At 62.4% G+C, this 16,096-nt stretch overlaps 1 long non-coding RNA gene across 1 annotated transcript; it reads right to left on the reverse strand.

The window, feature by feature from the left end:
- Positions 1 to 11,681: 11,681 nt before the first annotated feature.
- Positions 11,682 to 13,871, reverse strand: LOC123383623. The gene is made up of 3 exons (XR_006593529.1): positions 13,693 to 13,871; positions 12,041 to 12,288; positions 11,682 to 11,735 (listed from the first exon to the last, which is right to left on the reverse strand). It is a non-coding gene; the product is annotated as an uncharacterized LOC123383623 (long non-coding RNA).
- Positions 13,872 to 16,096: the final 2,225 nt, after the last annotated feature.

Genomic DNA, 16,096 nt, shown 5'->3' on the forward strand with positions numbered 1-16,096 from the left:
CGTCCCTTGGTCCCCTCTCCGAGACCTCTCCGGGTACAGACCTCACTTGAACAACTCCTCTGACAGGAGACCATCTCTGGACCTGCCGGGGAATCCAGCCCCGGGAGGAGGCGATGGCCTGCTCTGCTCTGCTCTACAGAGGAGGAGACTGAGGCAACATCATCCTCCCAAGCCGGTGCCTGGGAATCCATGCTTGCCTGGGGGCAAATACGAAACCTGCGAGCTCCCTCCACATCTAGGATGCCGTGGCTCTGACCACACTGCCTGATCACGATCCCTGCACCTGGCAAGCTGCGGTGACCCCCGACTCCTTACCTGACATCCGAGCCCCGAGTGAACTGGGCCAGATGCCCTCCCCAGGGTGTTCCCCTCCCTCCTCCCTAGTGTTTTCCCCTCCCAGGCAGCCCACCATCCCTGCCCCTCGAGCCCCCTGCTACCACCGTCCCGCTCCATGGCTCCCATCCAGAACACCCTCATCTCTAAGGCTGGCTTCAGAGATCACCTCCTCGGGGTCCTGAGAAAGCTTGAGGTGGGCAGAGAGAATGGGGGCAAGGCCTTGAAGAGGGTGGTTCCTGGCCCAGACTTTGTGTTTGGGGGTAAACGCCATGCAGACGGGCCTTTGCTGGGCCCGAGGAGGGGACAGGTATGGGGACCCCAGCCGCAGGCACTGCTGTCCCGGTGATGCCACCTCAGGGCGCCCGAGTCCACCTGCCCCTTGGGGAGCACTTGCGACCCTCCGCTCTGCCTGAGGGCTGTGTCCTGCCCCAGAGGCACCTCCTCTCCTGCCAGCCAGGGCCACGTGCCCCAGGGAGCGCGGGTACCCCGACGGCGCTGGGGACAGAGCCAGTCTGCTTAGGACACCGTCTCCCAGAAGCCCTGAGCTCCAGGCCGCCACGGTGCTCCCCCTCCTCCTCCGGGCTGCGTGGGCCCAAGTCCTCCTCTGCTCAGGGACCACCCTCTGTCCAGGCTCCACACGCTGGCACTTGGGGCAGGTCGTCTGGACCTTCTGGACTCGTGTTTCCTTGCCGGGAACATGTGCAGAGGCCTCCCTCCCAGACTCGCCAGACGGAACACGGCCAGGAACATGCAGACCGTGCCAAGGTAGATGCCACGTGGGGGACCCCGTTGGGTCGTGCAAACCGATGAGGTCACGGTGGTCGGCACACGGCCGGCACCTGAGATCCCCGGCTGAATTACGGAAGGAGGGAGGGAAGAAGGGAGGGAGTGAAACCACAGAAGCGGGGTCCACACCAGGTCAGGTCAGAGGGCGTCACAGCTCGGGCCCTGGAAGGGGGCACGGGACACGTCCTTCTGTCCCTCCAGCGCTGACCTTCCTCCACGTGGGACCTGTTGACCTCCTGGATCGTCTCCACCTCCTCCGCAAACAACGCTGCGTGTTCCCAGAAGGGGGACAGCGGGCAGGGGCCAAGGAGGGGCTTCCGGAATCCTGTGCCCTGGGGGACTCTGGGACAGCCTTCCAGGTGGCCCTTTGTGTCCCCCAGGCACCAGGCCACGATTCCACCTCATGTCTCAGAGAATGCGCCAACCCATCTGAAGGCCCGTTACGTCCCCATGTCACAGATGGGGACACCTGGGCTAATAGCACAGCTGGGTCACTAGTAAGACGAGCTGGGTCAGGAAGCCCATCTCCTTGACTTTGGATTGTCCTACCCGCAGGCGTGCATCTTGGCGTCCTGGGGCTCGGGGTCCCTCCTCCTGGGGGACCCCACCACCCACCGAGGGCCCCTACCCACTGAATCAGGGGAGCAGAGCTGACCAACCTGCCTGGGGCCCCACATGGGGCTGGGGAAGGGCCGACTCCGGGCTCTGGGGGCTCTCCCAGTACTGGGCCAGCCGGTCCCCTGCAGGACAAGGACTTCTCGCTGGGGATCGGCTGGGGCCTCTGCTTCCTCACGTTGTCACCTGGGCTGGCGGTCCCAAGACCAGAAACCTGCCCGTCTGAAGTAGACCACCGCTGCCTCCCTCGGGTTTCACTTGCCCGAGTCCCTCCCCGGGACGACCCACATCTCTGACGCCTGCTCCCGTGGGGGTCGCCTCCCCTTGGACTGGGACAGGTCTGGCCTCCATCCCGGGGAACGCACTGGCTTTGGCGCATTATTTGGCCCAGAGGCCTGTGAACCTTTCTGGCCCTGGGTCGTGAGGGATGCCCTCTCCTCTGTGGTGTGACCGTCCGGCCTTCTGCATCTCCCGGTTTCTGTTTGGGCCACGGGAGGACTAGCCGTGTCCTGTCTGGCTTCAGGCTGTGGTGTCACAGCACGCACAGGGGTCTCCACCCCGAGACCGTGCCCACTGTCACCGAAGGGGCCTCCATATTCCCACCTAATCCTTAATCCATTGTGATTGCAATATCAAACGAGAAAGTCTATATCAAACGGCCACAAAGTACAAAAATGAATCTGTCCCGTCTGAAAAGTCAGTGCGGACCCAAAGGTATCTCTTACAAGATTCCACTTGAAGGAAACCTCCAGACTAGGTAACGGAACACGGAGAGAAAGTAGACTGGGGGTTCCCAGGGGCTGGAGGGGGCACAAATGGGGAGTGAGGGCTCCGGGTACACGGTGACCCTTGGGGATCGAGATATTCTGCAACAAAATTCTGTGGCGAGGTTCACAGCGTTGTGAGCGTACCCCGTGCTCAGGAATTGCACAACGTAAAATAAATAAAACATTTTATTGAAGATGAATATAGATTATAACTAATGAACAAATACCATAACAGCTAAAAAATCGAAGAGAAAAAGGATAAGGGAGAAGAGGAAGAGACATTTTGGTGGGGGGTCGCAGTCAGGGATTGGAGAATGAATTTGAAATAAAATATAATAAACAAAAAATAAAATAAGATAAAAAAAGCACCCTGTATAGGTCTTCAACCCCTTGATTTTTGGCCGACATCCATGTGGGATCAAGGGCAGTGGCAGGGGCGGGGAGAAGGGCGATGGCAGGAGCAGTGTTGGGAGCAAAAGCGGGAACAGTGGAACCGGCAGAAGCAGGAGCCAGCTGACTCTGCTCAGGTGCCCGCTGTCCCCGCACAGGTCCCAGGTCACCTGTTGGCTCCCGGGCCCCTGCAGGAGTCGCTCCAGATACCTCGCCTGCCTGCAGAGACGCCGAGGCCCCTGATGCCTTTGGGCCGGGCTCTGGAGCCGACCCGGCTTTTGCTCCTGCACCGGACTCTTGAGAAGAAAACAGAGTGATGGTTGCAGCGGCTCCAAGGCCTCAGGGTGAGAGGAGGGAAGGTCCCTCGCCCCACCCAGGGCCGGCCTCTCCAGGGGCCTTTACAGAGACACAACTCACCCCGGAGCCTCCCCGAGAAGCCGCGGCCAGGAACCCACACGAGGACCTCTGCACCCTGCAGTCCGCAGCCCGGGGCTCTCAGTCTGCTCCTGGCCCCACACCAACCCCGGGGGCTCCTCCCAGGGTGGCCCGGCACCACCCGGGCCCCGTGCACCCCCATCGCCCACCCCCAGCCTTCTCACCCTCGGGCTCTGATTCCGAGGACTCCAAGTACTGGTCCCAGGATCGGTGAACGAAGACCTTACGGCGGGGCCGGGGCGCTGGAGGAGGCCTTCCCAGGCCAACCCCAGGCCCTGCTTCCGGTGACCTGCGTGCGGCCACTCTCTCCACGGGTCCAGGGTGGCCCTCCTGGGCGACGGGGCACACGCACAACTCTGTAGGGCGGGTGAATCCAGATTCCGCCAATCGTTTCCCGATTTCATCGGTTGATTTCTGTAAAGACAGTGGCCCGCGGACGGCCCGGAGACATCACAGCCCCGCCCGGGCACCTCAGTGTCCTTCCGTCCTCTCCCCCTGCAGCTCTCAGATCGGACACAGACCTGAGTGTGCACAGACCTGCACCCGGAGCACAGTGACATCCACCTACAGGGCTCGGGATGAACGTTGGGGACAAGAGGGCGACCCGAGCACACCCTGTCCCTCCTAGCCAGCCTTGACCTGGGGTGTGAGCATGACCCACCCACCAGGCATCTGACCCCTTCATCAGCCTGCTTCTGCTCAGGTGGGCCCTCCACACACGACCCCTCCTTCCACACACACACACACACACACACACACACACACACACGGGAGGGGACGTGGGGCCGCACAGGTCAGATCAGAGCGGTGTCGGGCTGGACTGGATGTCTCTGGGTCTCCTGTGTTACCTTTGGGTCCCTGCGAGCTAGAGACCTGAGGCGTCCTGTGCACGACCTGACCCACTGTCTCCCAGGTCGGGAAGGGTCGCGGCCACGGGCTCCCCCGAGCCGGCAGCCGCGGGACACGGGCACACAACAGGAGAACATGTTCGTCAGGCAAAGGTGTCCCAACGAATGAGCCCAGTCGGGCGCTGTCTCCAGAACGTGGGTGCCTGGTGACCCGGGTTCCGAGTTCTGTTGGGGTCTGTTACCAGGGAGGTGAGCTCACTTCCTGGGGTCCCCTTACCCGGCTTCCTGCTCCTACAAGAGCCCCTCCCACGCTGCAAAGGGCTCCCCTCCACCCCATGCCCTGCCCCTACAGTGACACCAACACAGCCCAGACACGTCCCCGAGAAGCCTGGTGCAGCCGGGGCCGTGGCTTTGGGGCCACAGAGCTGGGTTCAGACCTGGGTTTTCCCCCTGACCATTGCTGGGACCCTGCACTGTGCCTCCCGGGGCCCCCGGTCACCCGTCTGCACAGTGGGGTCCTTGTGGCATCTACTTGTAGGGGCGCCATCAGGGAGACACCTGTAGACACGTCCCGTGCCCGCTATCCCGTGAGGCTCGTGGGCACACGTGAGTGTGGAAGGATGAGGAAGGGGTGGGCCTGGCACGGAACACACTCACGCGGGCCTGGGTCTGCTCCGGGTCCAGGTACAGCCACCCCTCCTGCCTGGGTCCCAGGCCCGGGGTGAGGTGGAGGTGAAGTCGTTCACAGCCTGTGCCCTCCGGACATGCACTCCAGGGGCCCCATTACATTTGGGCTCAGGTCCCAGAGCCTGGTCTGGGCCTACGTGATGGGTGGTCCCCACTGTGGCTCCCCGCCCTCCCGAATCCTGGTCCCACGTGCTTCTGTCACCCCCTCCCCTCCCGGGTGGACGGCCCGTGTGACCGGGTTCTAAGGGCTAGAATATGATGACCGGGTGTCATTTCTGGGCCGATTCAGGGAATTTCTGGTTTCCTCTCGTGGGTCCATTCTCTGTCTCTGCCTCGGACTCTGTCTCTGTGTGTCTCACGGGAGCAGGGCCTGTGGGCTCCAGGGTCTAGGTGACAACCCTCAGAAGCCTCCCTTGTGGCCCGTGTCCCTCCCCAGGCCCGGTGCTCAGCTCCCTCAGGAGGCCTCCTCGGCCCAGCCAGGGCACTGCCTGGGGAACTACTTCCTAATGAGGGCCCGAGGCTCCATCAAGGAGGGTCTTGACCTCGGTCCCCACACCAGGGGCTGCTGCTCGGCCACGTGCTGCAAACCCAGGTCCTCGGTCCTCCAAGCCCCCAGGCTGCCCTCTGCTCAGAAGGACCTTGAGGGAGTAGGAAGCATTTTCCCAGGAGGGGAGAACAGAGGGCCAGGGATGAAGATCCCAGGACACAGACTCATCTATGAGCCTGTGGGACCCTTGGGACACTGTCGACGCAGCCCAGTTTAGGAGGAGGAAGCTGAGTCCTTCTGTGCTGTAGCCCCGTCCACACTTCCTAGCTCCAGGGGCCCAGCGTGGTGGACACAGGACCCCAGACCCCGTCCTCCCCTACTTCCTGGCAATCCCCCCGGACACCTTGGGGACCCCCTGACCCTCAACCGGCACATCTGCCCTCCCTATGCTGTGGGTCCCGGGCTATTGCCAGGAATCCTGACGTCCCTGCCCCATGGTCCCACTGCCTCCAGCCTTTCTCTTCTTTCCCCCGTATTACCCACCCCCTCCCAGTGTGGACTCCCCTCTGATCTCCAGTGGGACAGTCAGAATATGTGTGTGTGTGTGTGTGTGTGTGTGTGTGTGTGTGTGCACGCCTTTCTGGAGATGCCCAGAGGTCACAGCCTCACAGGGACAGGGTGGATAGGACCCCCGAGCATCTCAGGGTCTCTCATTCCCAGGGGGAACCCCATGGGGGGTAGAGGCTGGCCTAGGACTGGAGACCAGCCCTGCTCCTTGGACCCTGCACACGTCACTTGTCCTGGGCCAGTCCTTGCCATTCCTCAAGGTCCCTGTGTCCCTGGGGGTCAGACGGGGAAGTGCATCAGTGTGGCCACGGCCCAGGCTCGCCCCCAGGGGTAGGTGGAGGGGAGGTGCCCCAGGTACACAGGCCTCCCTCCACAGGGCCGGATGGGTCGTGCGGAGGCCAGGTTTGGCCAGGGACCCGCACTCAGCACCTGTAGATGATCCAGACGGACCGGTGATGTGCATGAATCCAACCGCTCCCCATCTGGCTGGTCACCCATGTTCCCACCTCTGCCAACTGCTCTGGGAACCAAACCTCTCCTGAGCCTCAGAACCACGCCCACCCCTGCCAGGCAGGCCTCAGGGTGCGAGGCAAGGTGGGTTGGACATCTGGGGACAAGATGGCCAGTGACTATACCCACCCCACCCAGCTGGCCTGACCGCAGACTCCACCCCGGGGTCCAGGTGCATGGACCCTGGGGCATGCATGGGCCAGGGCTCCTGGAGGCAGCAGTGGAGGCTGACTCAGGGCAGGGAGAAGTCGGTCCGCCCCTTGCCCTTCTCCTTTCCTCCTTCTGCCTTGTCTTCCTTGCAGGACGTTGGACACGGTTCCAGCCTGTGCCTGGCTGCAGCCCTGGGCGGAGTCAGAGGGTGGCAAGCTGCCCGGGGAGGCCGGGGGCCACCTCCAGGATGACCAAGTGTCAGGGAGCTACTGTAACTGGGCATCCCCCAGGCACTCAGTGATTTCAGCCCTTTGTCTACATGAGGCGTGACCCCGGCACCGGGTATCAGCCCATTCCTCACCCCAAGAGGCACGTATCCTCCCCAGCCGAGGCCCCGTCGGTGGCCGGCCCTCCCTCCAGCCCCAAGAGGTCCAGCTGCTCCACAGGCTCTACATCTTTCGCGGCTGGAGCCCGAGCAGCCATCAGGGGCCTGGATCCGGGCCCTGGAGCCCCTCAGGGAGGACAGGTGAGACCGGGCAGGAGCCAGGAGAGGGCAGAGTGGAGTCTCCTTGAGGTCATGGCCTCCTGCTCAGCCCAGACCCTGGTGTGTGCTGACCCCTAGGGCAACTGGGCCCCAGCTGCCGGGCAGGTTCGGGGACAGAGACCACAATGTGGCTCCTGGTAGCTCACAGGTGTCCCTGTGCCCTGTAGCTACAGCTGTCCTACCAGCTGGACTCCCTCCTGGTCGGCCAGCAATATCTGTGGCCAAAAGGAACAGGCCACCGTCAAGGTCTGGGAAGAATGAGTGGCCAGGCAGAAGGGGAATGCTCGTCCTCGGCTTGGGGGTCCCTGCCGGGCTGGCGGGGGCTCCAGAGGTGGTATTCCAGCTCTCTGCTGACCAGCCCTGTGCCCAGAAACACCTGCCTCCCTTCTCTGGGCCTCACTCTCCTGCTCTGTGAAATGGGTGATGCAGAGCGATCATTCCCATGGCAGGAACAAGGCGGGTACCGGTGACGGATGGAGCACCCGTACAGGACCCGGATCGCAGACCGCAGTGGGGAAGCGGGGAGGGGATGCCAGTGAGGCCCTGCCCCCAAAGCCATCCAGCCTTTCCATGCAGCCACCAGGGCCTGGCATGGCCCCGGGAGCAGTGGCCGACCAGACTCCTGACACAGGTCCCTGTGGCCTCTTTCTCAGCAGTGGGGACCCAGGGGCGGGGACACCCAGGGTGCAGGGGTGCTCGGGGCAGCTCCTCCCTTGGAGGGAAAGAGAACAATGGAGACAGAGAACAATGGAGACGTTCTCTGGGGTCCCCCCAGGCCAGGAGAAATGGGAGGAGCGCTCCCCCAGCCCAGAGAGCTCTTCCCCGTGACTATTTCCCTGGTGGGGGTAGGGGGTCAGCGGGTTATACTGGCTGGAGACAGTGACTCTGCACTTGAATATGTGAGCCTCCAAATTCACCATATAAACCGAAAGGCGGTTTTATTGAAAACTCGGCATGAATTTGCTTCGGCAACTTGTGAGTCTCAATTTGGAGCCCAGTCCCTGCCAGAGTCCCCAGGGCCCGTGCTGTCCTCCCAGTCCTTCCCAGAGACCCCAGGGCCCGCGCTGTCCTCCCATTCACCCCCAGAGACCCCAGGGCCCAGGCTGTCCTCCCCATCCCTCCCGGAGACCCCAGGGCCCTGACTGTCCTCCCCATCCCTCCCGGAGACCCCAGGGCCCGGGCTCTCCTCCTGGTCCTTCCCAGGGACATCAGGCGTCAGCTTAGCCTCAGCCTCCACACGCCCCGGGGCAGCATTGGGCGCTCACGAGCTCTGTCTCTCAGGGTCCGCAAGCACAGCTCCTCACTGCCCCTGTCCCCCCAGCCGGCGGACGACACCGCATCACCGGTGCCGGCCTGGACGTGAGGATCACCAGCTTGGACGAGAGCATCCGCCGAGCTGGCAGGGGGAACGTCCCTTGGTCCCCTCTCCGAGACCTCTCTGGGTACAGACCTCACTTGAACAACTCCTCTGACAGGAGACCATCTCTGGACCTGCCGGGAATCCAGCCCCGGGAGGAGGCGATGGCTTGCTCTGCTCTGCTCTACAGAGGAGGAGACTGAGGCAACATCATCCTCCCAAGCCGGTGCCTGGGAATCCATGCTTGCCTGGGGGCAAATACGAAACCTGCGAGCTCCCTCCACATCTAGGATGCCGTGGCTCTGACCACACTGCCTGATCACGATCCCTGCACCTGGCAAGCTGCGGTGACCCCCGACTCCTTACCTGACATCCGAGCCCCGAGTGAACTGGGCCAGATGCCCTCCCCAGGGTGTTCCCCTCCCTCCTCCCTAGTGTTTTCCCCTCCCAGGCAGCCCACCATCCCTGCCCCTCGAGCCCCCTGCTACCACCGTCCCGCTCCATGGCTCCCATCCAGAACACCCTCATCTCTAAGGCTGGCTTCAGAGATCACCTCCTCGGGGTCCTGAGAAAGCTTGAGGTGGGCAGAGAGAATGGGGGCAAGGCCTTGAAGAGGGTGGTTCCTGGCCCAGACTTTGTGTTTGGGGGTAAACGCCATGCAGACGGGCCTTTGCTGGGCCCGAGGAGGGGACAGGTATGGGGACCCCAGCCGCAGGCACTGCTGTCCCGGTGATGCCACCTCAGGGCGCCCGAGTCCACCTGCCCCTTGGGGAGCACTTGCGACCCTCCGCTCTGCCTGAGGGCTGTGTCCTGCCCCAGAGGCACCTCCTCTCCTGCCAGCCAGGGCCACGTGCCCCAGGGAGCGCGGGTACCCCGACGGCGCTGGGGACAGAGCCAGTCTGCTTAGGACACCGTCTCCCAGAAGCCCTGAGCTCCAGGCCGCCACGGTGCTCCCCCTCCTCCTCCGGGCTGCGTGGGCCCAAGTCCTCCTCTGCTCAGGGACCACCCTCTGTCCAGGCTCCACACGCTGGCACTTGGGGCAGGTCGTCTGGACCTTCTGGACTCGTGTTTCCTTGCCGGGAACATGTGCAGAGGCCTCCCTCCCAGACTCGCCAGACGGAACACGGCCAGGAACATGCAGACCGTGCCAAGGTAGATGCCACGTGGGGGACCCCGTTGGGTCGTGCAAACCGATGAGGTCACGGTGGTCGGCACACGGCCGGCACCTGAGATCCCCGGCTGAATTACGGAAGGAGGGAGGGAAGAAGGGAGGGAGTGAAACCACAGAAGCGGGGTCCACACCAGGTCAGGTCAGAGGGCGTCACAGCTCGGGCCCTGGAAGGGGGCACGGGACACGTCCTTCTGTCCCTCCAGCGCTGACCTTCCTCCACGTGGGACCTGTTGACCTCCTGGATCGTCTCCACCTCCTCCGCAAACAACGCTGCGTGTTCCCAGAAGGGGGACAGCGGGCAGGGGCCAAGGAGGGGCTTCCGGAATCCTGTGCCCTGGGGGACTCTGGGACAGCCTTCCAGGTGGCCCTTTGTGTCCCCCAGGCACCAGGCCACGATTCCACCTCATGTCTCAGAGAATGCGCCAACCCATCTGAAGGCCCGTTACGTCCCCATGTCACAGATGGGGACACCTGGGCTAATAGCACAGCTGGGTCACTAGTAAGACGAGCTGGGTCAGGAAGCCCATCTCCTTGACTTTGGATTGTCCTACCCGCAGGCGTGCATCTTGGCGTCCTGGGGCTCGGGGTCCCTCCTCCTGGGGGACCCCACCACCCGCCGAGGGCCCCTACCCACTGAATCAGGGGAGCAGAACTGACCATCCTGCCTGGGGCCCCACATGGGGCTGGGGAAGGGCCGACTCCGGGCTCTGGGGGCTCTCCCAGTACTGGGCCAGCCGGTCCCCTGCAGGACAAGGACTTCTCGCTGGGGATCGGCTGGGGCCTCTGCTTCCTCACGTTGTCACCTGGGCTGGCGGTCCCAAGACCAGAAACCTGCCCCTCTGAAGTAGACCACCGCTGCCTCCCTCGGGTTTCACTTGCCCGAGTCCCTCCCCGGGACGACCCACATCTCTGACGCCTGCTCCCGTGGGGGTCACCTCCCCTTGGACTGGGACAGGTCTGGCCTCCATCCCGGGGAACGCACTGGCTTTGGCGCATTATTTGGTCCAGAGGCCTGTGAACCTTTCTGGCCCTGGGTCGTGAGGGATGCCCTCTCCTCTGTGGTGTGACCGTCCGGCCTTCTGCATCTCCCGGTTTCTGTTTGGGCCACGGGAGGACTAGCCGTGTCCTGTCTGGCTTCAGGCTGTGGTGTCACAGCACGCACAGGGGTCTCCACCCCGAGACCGTGCCCATTGTCACCGAAGGGGCCTCCATATTCCCACCTAATCCTTAATCCATTGTGATTTCAATATCAAACGAGAAAAAGTCTATTTCAAACGGCCACAAAGTACAAAAATGAATCTGTCCCGTCTGAAAAGTCAGTGCGGACCCAAAGGTATCTCTTACAAGATTCCACTTGAAGGAAACCTCCAGACTAGGTAACGGAACACGGAGAGAAAGTAGACTGGGGGTTCCCAGGGGCTGGAGGGGGCACAAATGGGGAGTGAGGGCTCCGGGTACACGGTGACCTTTGGGGATCGAGATATTCTGCAACAAAATTCTGTGGCGAGGTTCACAGCGTTGTGAGCGTACCCCGTGCTCAGGAATTGCACAACGTAAAATAAATAAAACATTTTATTGAAGATGAATATAGATTATAACTAATGAACAAATACCATAACAGCTAAAAAATCGAAGAGAAAAAGGATAAGGGAGAAGAGGAAGAGACATTTTGGTGGGGGGTCGCAGTCAGGGATTGGAGAATGAATTTGAAATAAAATATAATAAACAAAAAATAAAATAAGATAAAAAAAAGCACCCTGTATAGGTCTTCAAGCCCTTGTTTTTTGGCCGACATCCATGTGGGATCAAGGGCAGTGGCAGGGGCGGGGAGAAGGGCGATGGCAGGAGCAGTGTTGGGATCAAAAGCAGGAACAGTGGAACCAGGAGAAGCGGGAGCAGAAGCAGGACCCAGCTGACTCTGCTCAGTTGCCTGCTGTCCCTGCACAGGTCCCAGGTCACTTCCTGGCTCCCAGGCCCCTGCAGGAGTCGCCCCAGTCTCCACCCCTGACTGCAGAGACTCCGAGGACCCCGATGCCCTTGGGTCGGGCTCTGGAGCCGCACCGGCTTCCGCTCCTGCCCCGGACTCTTGAGAAGGAAACAGAGTGATGGTTGCAGTGGCTCCAAGGCGTCAGGGTGAGAAGAGGGATGGTCCCACCTCACACCAGCGCCAGCCTCTCCAGGGGCCTTTGCAGACACACAACTCACCCCAGAGCCTCCCCGAGAAGCCATGGCCAGGAACCCACATCAGGACCTCTGCCTCCCTGCAGGCCGCAGCCCAGGGCTCTCAATCTCTGCTCCTGGCCCCACACCAGCCCCGGGGGATCCTCCCTGGGTGGCCCAGCACCGCCCTGGTCCCATGAACACACAAGTCCCACCCCCAGCCTTCTCACCCTCGGGCTCTGGCTCCGGGGGCTCCGGGTCCTGATCCCAGGACCCGTGAACCAGGACCCAGTGGGGGACTGGGCGGTGAAGGAGGCCTTCCCAGAACATCTCCAGGCTTATCTTCCCAAGACCTCCCTGCAGCCACTCTCTTCCTCGGTCCAGGGTGGCCCTCCTGGGCGACGGGGCACACGCACAACTCTGTAGGGCAGGTGTATCGGGATTCGGCCAGACATTTCCCGATTTCATCAGTTGATTTCTGTAAAGACAGTGACCCGCGGCCATCCCGGAGACATCACAGCCGTGCCCGGCCATCCTCAGTGTCCTTCCACCCTCTCCACCTGTGGCTCCCAGATCGGAAACAGACCTGAGTGTGCACAGCCCTAGGCCTGTGACACAGTGACAACCACCTACAGGGCTTGGGATGAACATTGGAGTCAAGAGGGCCACCCCAGCACACCCTGTCCCTCCCAACCAGCCTTGACCGTGTGTGAGCCTGACCCGCCCACCAAGCATCTGACCCCTTCATCAGCCTGCACCTACTCGGGTGGACCCTCCACACACGACCCCTCCATCCACACAGACACAGACACACACACACACGCACACACACACGGGGGGACATGGGGCCGCACAGGTCAGATCAGAGTGGTGTCGGGCTGGACTGGATGTCTCTGGGTCTCCCTGTGTTACCTTTGGGCCCCTACGAGCTAGAGACCTGAGGTGTCCTGTGCACGACCTGACCCACTGTCTCCAGGGTCGGGAAGCGTCGCGGCCACGGGCTCCCCTGAGCCGGCAGCCGTGGGACACGGGCACACAACAGGAGAACATGTTCATTAGGCGAAGGTGTCCCAACGAATGAGCCCAATCGGGCGCTGTCTCCAGAACGTGGGTGCCTGGTGACCCGGGTTCTCAGTTCAATTGGGCTCTGTGACCAGGGAGGTGAGGTCACTTCCTGGGGTCCCCTTACCAGGCTTCCTAATCCTACAAGAGCCACTCCCAGGCTGCAAAGGGTTCCCCTCCACGCCATGCCCTGTCCCTACAGTGACACCAACACAGCCCAGACACGTCCCCGCGAGGCCTGGGGCGGCCGGTGCCACAGCTTTGGGGCCACAGAGCGGGGTTCAGACCTGGGTTTTCCTCCTGACCAGTGCTGGGACCCTTCACAGACCCCGTGCCTCCTGGGGCCCCCCGGTCTCCCCATCTGCACAGTGGGGTCCTTGTGGCATCTACTTGTAGGTGCGCCATCAGGGAGACACGTGTAGACACGTCCCATGCCTGCTATCCCATGAGGCTCGTGGGCACACGTGGCCGTGGAGGATGAGGAAGGAGTGCGCCTGGCACAGAACACAGGAGAGGGCAGAGTGGAGTCTCCTTGAGGTCATGGCCTCCTGCTCAGCCCAGACCCTGGTGTGTGCCGACCACTAGGGCACCTGGACCCCAGCTGCCGGCCGGGCTCGGGGACGGGCACCAGAATGTGTCCCTGTGTCCTGTAGCCCTACATAACTGACCCTGTTCCTCCCAGTCACCCTTGACCTGGGGTGTGGACATGACCCTCCCATCAGCCTGCTCCTGCTCTGGGTGGCTTCCCCCCACGTCCATCCTTACAAACACACACAGCCTCACACACATTCACAGACACAGGGAGGCTCGTGCAACTCACCAGTCGGATCAGGGCCGTGTCAGGCTAGACCGGCCAAGCCAGGGCCTCCCGCTGTCACCTTTGAGTCCCTCCGGGCACGTGACCAGAGGCTTCGGGGGTGAGACCGGACCCACCATCTGCAAGTGGGAAAAGGCTCTCCCTGTGGGCTCTCGTGAGACCACAGCCTCGAGATATCATGACACAGCATGAGAACACGTTGCGCACTCGAAGGTCTCCAACCACGGGAGCTGAGTGGCGTGCTTCTCTAGAATGGGGGTGCCTGTGATACACACGGGGGCATCTTGGGGATCCCCTGGCCATCGGCCTGGCATGGCTCCACTCATGGGCATGTTCCCTGGAGACAATGTCCCCGCCCCACACCACTTTTCTCCCCCACCGCCTGTCACCTCCAGAGTCCACTCATCCTTTGATACCCACGTGGGTGATTAGTTACTGGGGGCGGGGGACTGTGTTTCCATGCAATTGCGTGGACCTGTGCCCACTCAAGGATGACCAGAGGAAAGGACCCCACATGGGATGGGTTCAGCGGTCCTCCAGGATCTTAGAGGCTCTCATTCCCTCAAAAACCCCATGGGAAAGTGAAGCCCTGGCCTAGGAGCCCGAAACCTCCCCCAGCCCCTCTAGGCTCTGCTCACCTGGTGGGTTCCCGGCCAGTCCCTGCCTCTCCTAGCCTCAGTTTCCCGACTGTTCCATGAGCGCTTGGAGGAGGAGCTTCACCAGTCCGGCTAGAGTGGCCCCTGGCTCCCACCTTCGGGCAGGATGTGGCGCGGGAGCCTTGTGGGCGGGGAGGTGCTCCCACCAAAGGTCGAGGTAGGTGGATCCCTCGCAGGTGCACCAGGACCATGGGACTGCGCGCACGGGACCACCTCGCGCCAGGAGCCCACGACCCCTGGGGTCGCACGTATCCGATCTCCACTGCCCGTTCAGTGACCCTCATATCCTCTGAGGTCTGGGGCCACGGCCACTCTACCCAGGCAGGGCGGCTGGACGCAGTGGGTATGGAGACACGGGGGCAAGAGGGAAACGAGACAGACCCCCAACCTGCTGACCTGGCCCCCACACTCCACTCCACTATTCATTCGGGCGTCTGGCTGAGCAGGGGGAGGGGGAGGTGGACACCAGTGTGGGCAGGGAGAGGTCAGGCCGCCTTTCCCTCCTCCCCATCCCCTCCCCGTGCCTTCCCGAGACCCCCTCCCCCCACAAGCTCCCCCACTTCAGACACCTTCACCTCCCTGCTTTCATCCCCCACACCCCCACCGGACGTGGGAGCCGCCGACCCCATCTTCAAAAAGAGCACCGAGGGCCCAGAAGCTGGCATAGAGCTTGTGTGTCACAGGACTCTGACGTGGCTCTGCTGTGACTGTGAGCCCGGGTCGCTCTGACCCGAAGCCTGGGCTTTGGCAGGACCCCGAGGAGGTGACCACTGAAGCCAGCCTTAGAGATGAGGGTGTTCTGGATGGGAGCCATGGAGCGGGACGGTGGTAGCAGGGGGCTCGAGGGGCAGGGATGGTGGGCTGCCTGGGAGGGGAAAACACTAGGGAGGAGGGAGGGGAACACCCTGGGGAGGGCATCTGGCCCAGTTCACTCGGGGCTCGGATGTCAGGTAAGGAGTCGGGGGTCACTGCAGCTTGCCAGGTGCAGGGATCGTGATCAGGCAGTGTGGTCAGAGCCACGGCATCCTAGATGTGGAGGGAGCTCGCAGGTTTCGTATTTGCCCCCAGGCAAGCATGGATTCCCAGGCACCGGCTTGGGAGGATGATGTTGCCTCAGTCTCCTCCTCTGTAGAGCAGAGCAGAGCAGGCCATCGCCTCCTCCCGGGGCTGGATTCCCCGGCAGGTCCAGAGATGGTCTCCTGTCAGAGGAGTTGTTCAAGTGAGGTCTGTACCCGGAGAGGTCTCGGAGAGGGGACCAAGGGACGTTCCCCCTGCCAGCTCGGCGGATGCTCTCGTCCAAGCTGGTGATCCTCACGTCCAGGCCGGCACCAGTGATGCGGTGTCGTCCGCCGGCTGGGGGGAAAGGGGCAGTGAGGAGCTGTGCTTGCGGACCCTGAGAGACAGAGCTCGTGAGCGCCCAATGCTGCTCCGGGGCGTGTGGAGGCTGAGGCTAAGCTGACGCCTGATGTCCCTGGGAAGGACCAGGAGGAGAGCCCGGGCCCTGGGGTCTCCGGGAGGGACCGGGAGGACAGCCTGGGCCCTGGGGTCTCTGGGGGTGAATGGGAGGACAGCGCGGGCCCTGGGGTCTCTGGGAAGGACTGGGAGGACAGCACGGGCCCTGGGGACTCTGGCAGGGACTGGGCTCCAAATTGAGACTCACAAGTTGCCGAAGCAAATTCATGCTGAGTTTTCAATAAAACCGCCTTTCGGTGTATATGGTGAATTTGGAGGCTCACATATTCAAGGGCAGA

The sequence above is a fragment of the Felis catus genome, assembly GCF_018350175.1.
Source record: "Felis catus isolate Fca126 chromosome D4 unlocalized genomic scaffold, F.catus_Fca126_mat1.0 chrD4_random_Un_scaffold_56, whole genome shotgun sequence".
Lineage (NCBI taxonomy): Eukaryota > Metazoa > Chordata > Mammalia > Carnivora > Felidae > Felis > Felis catus.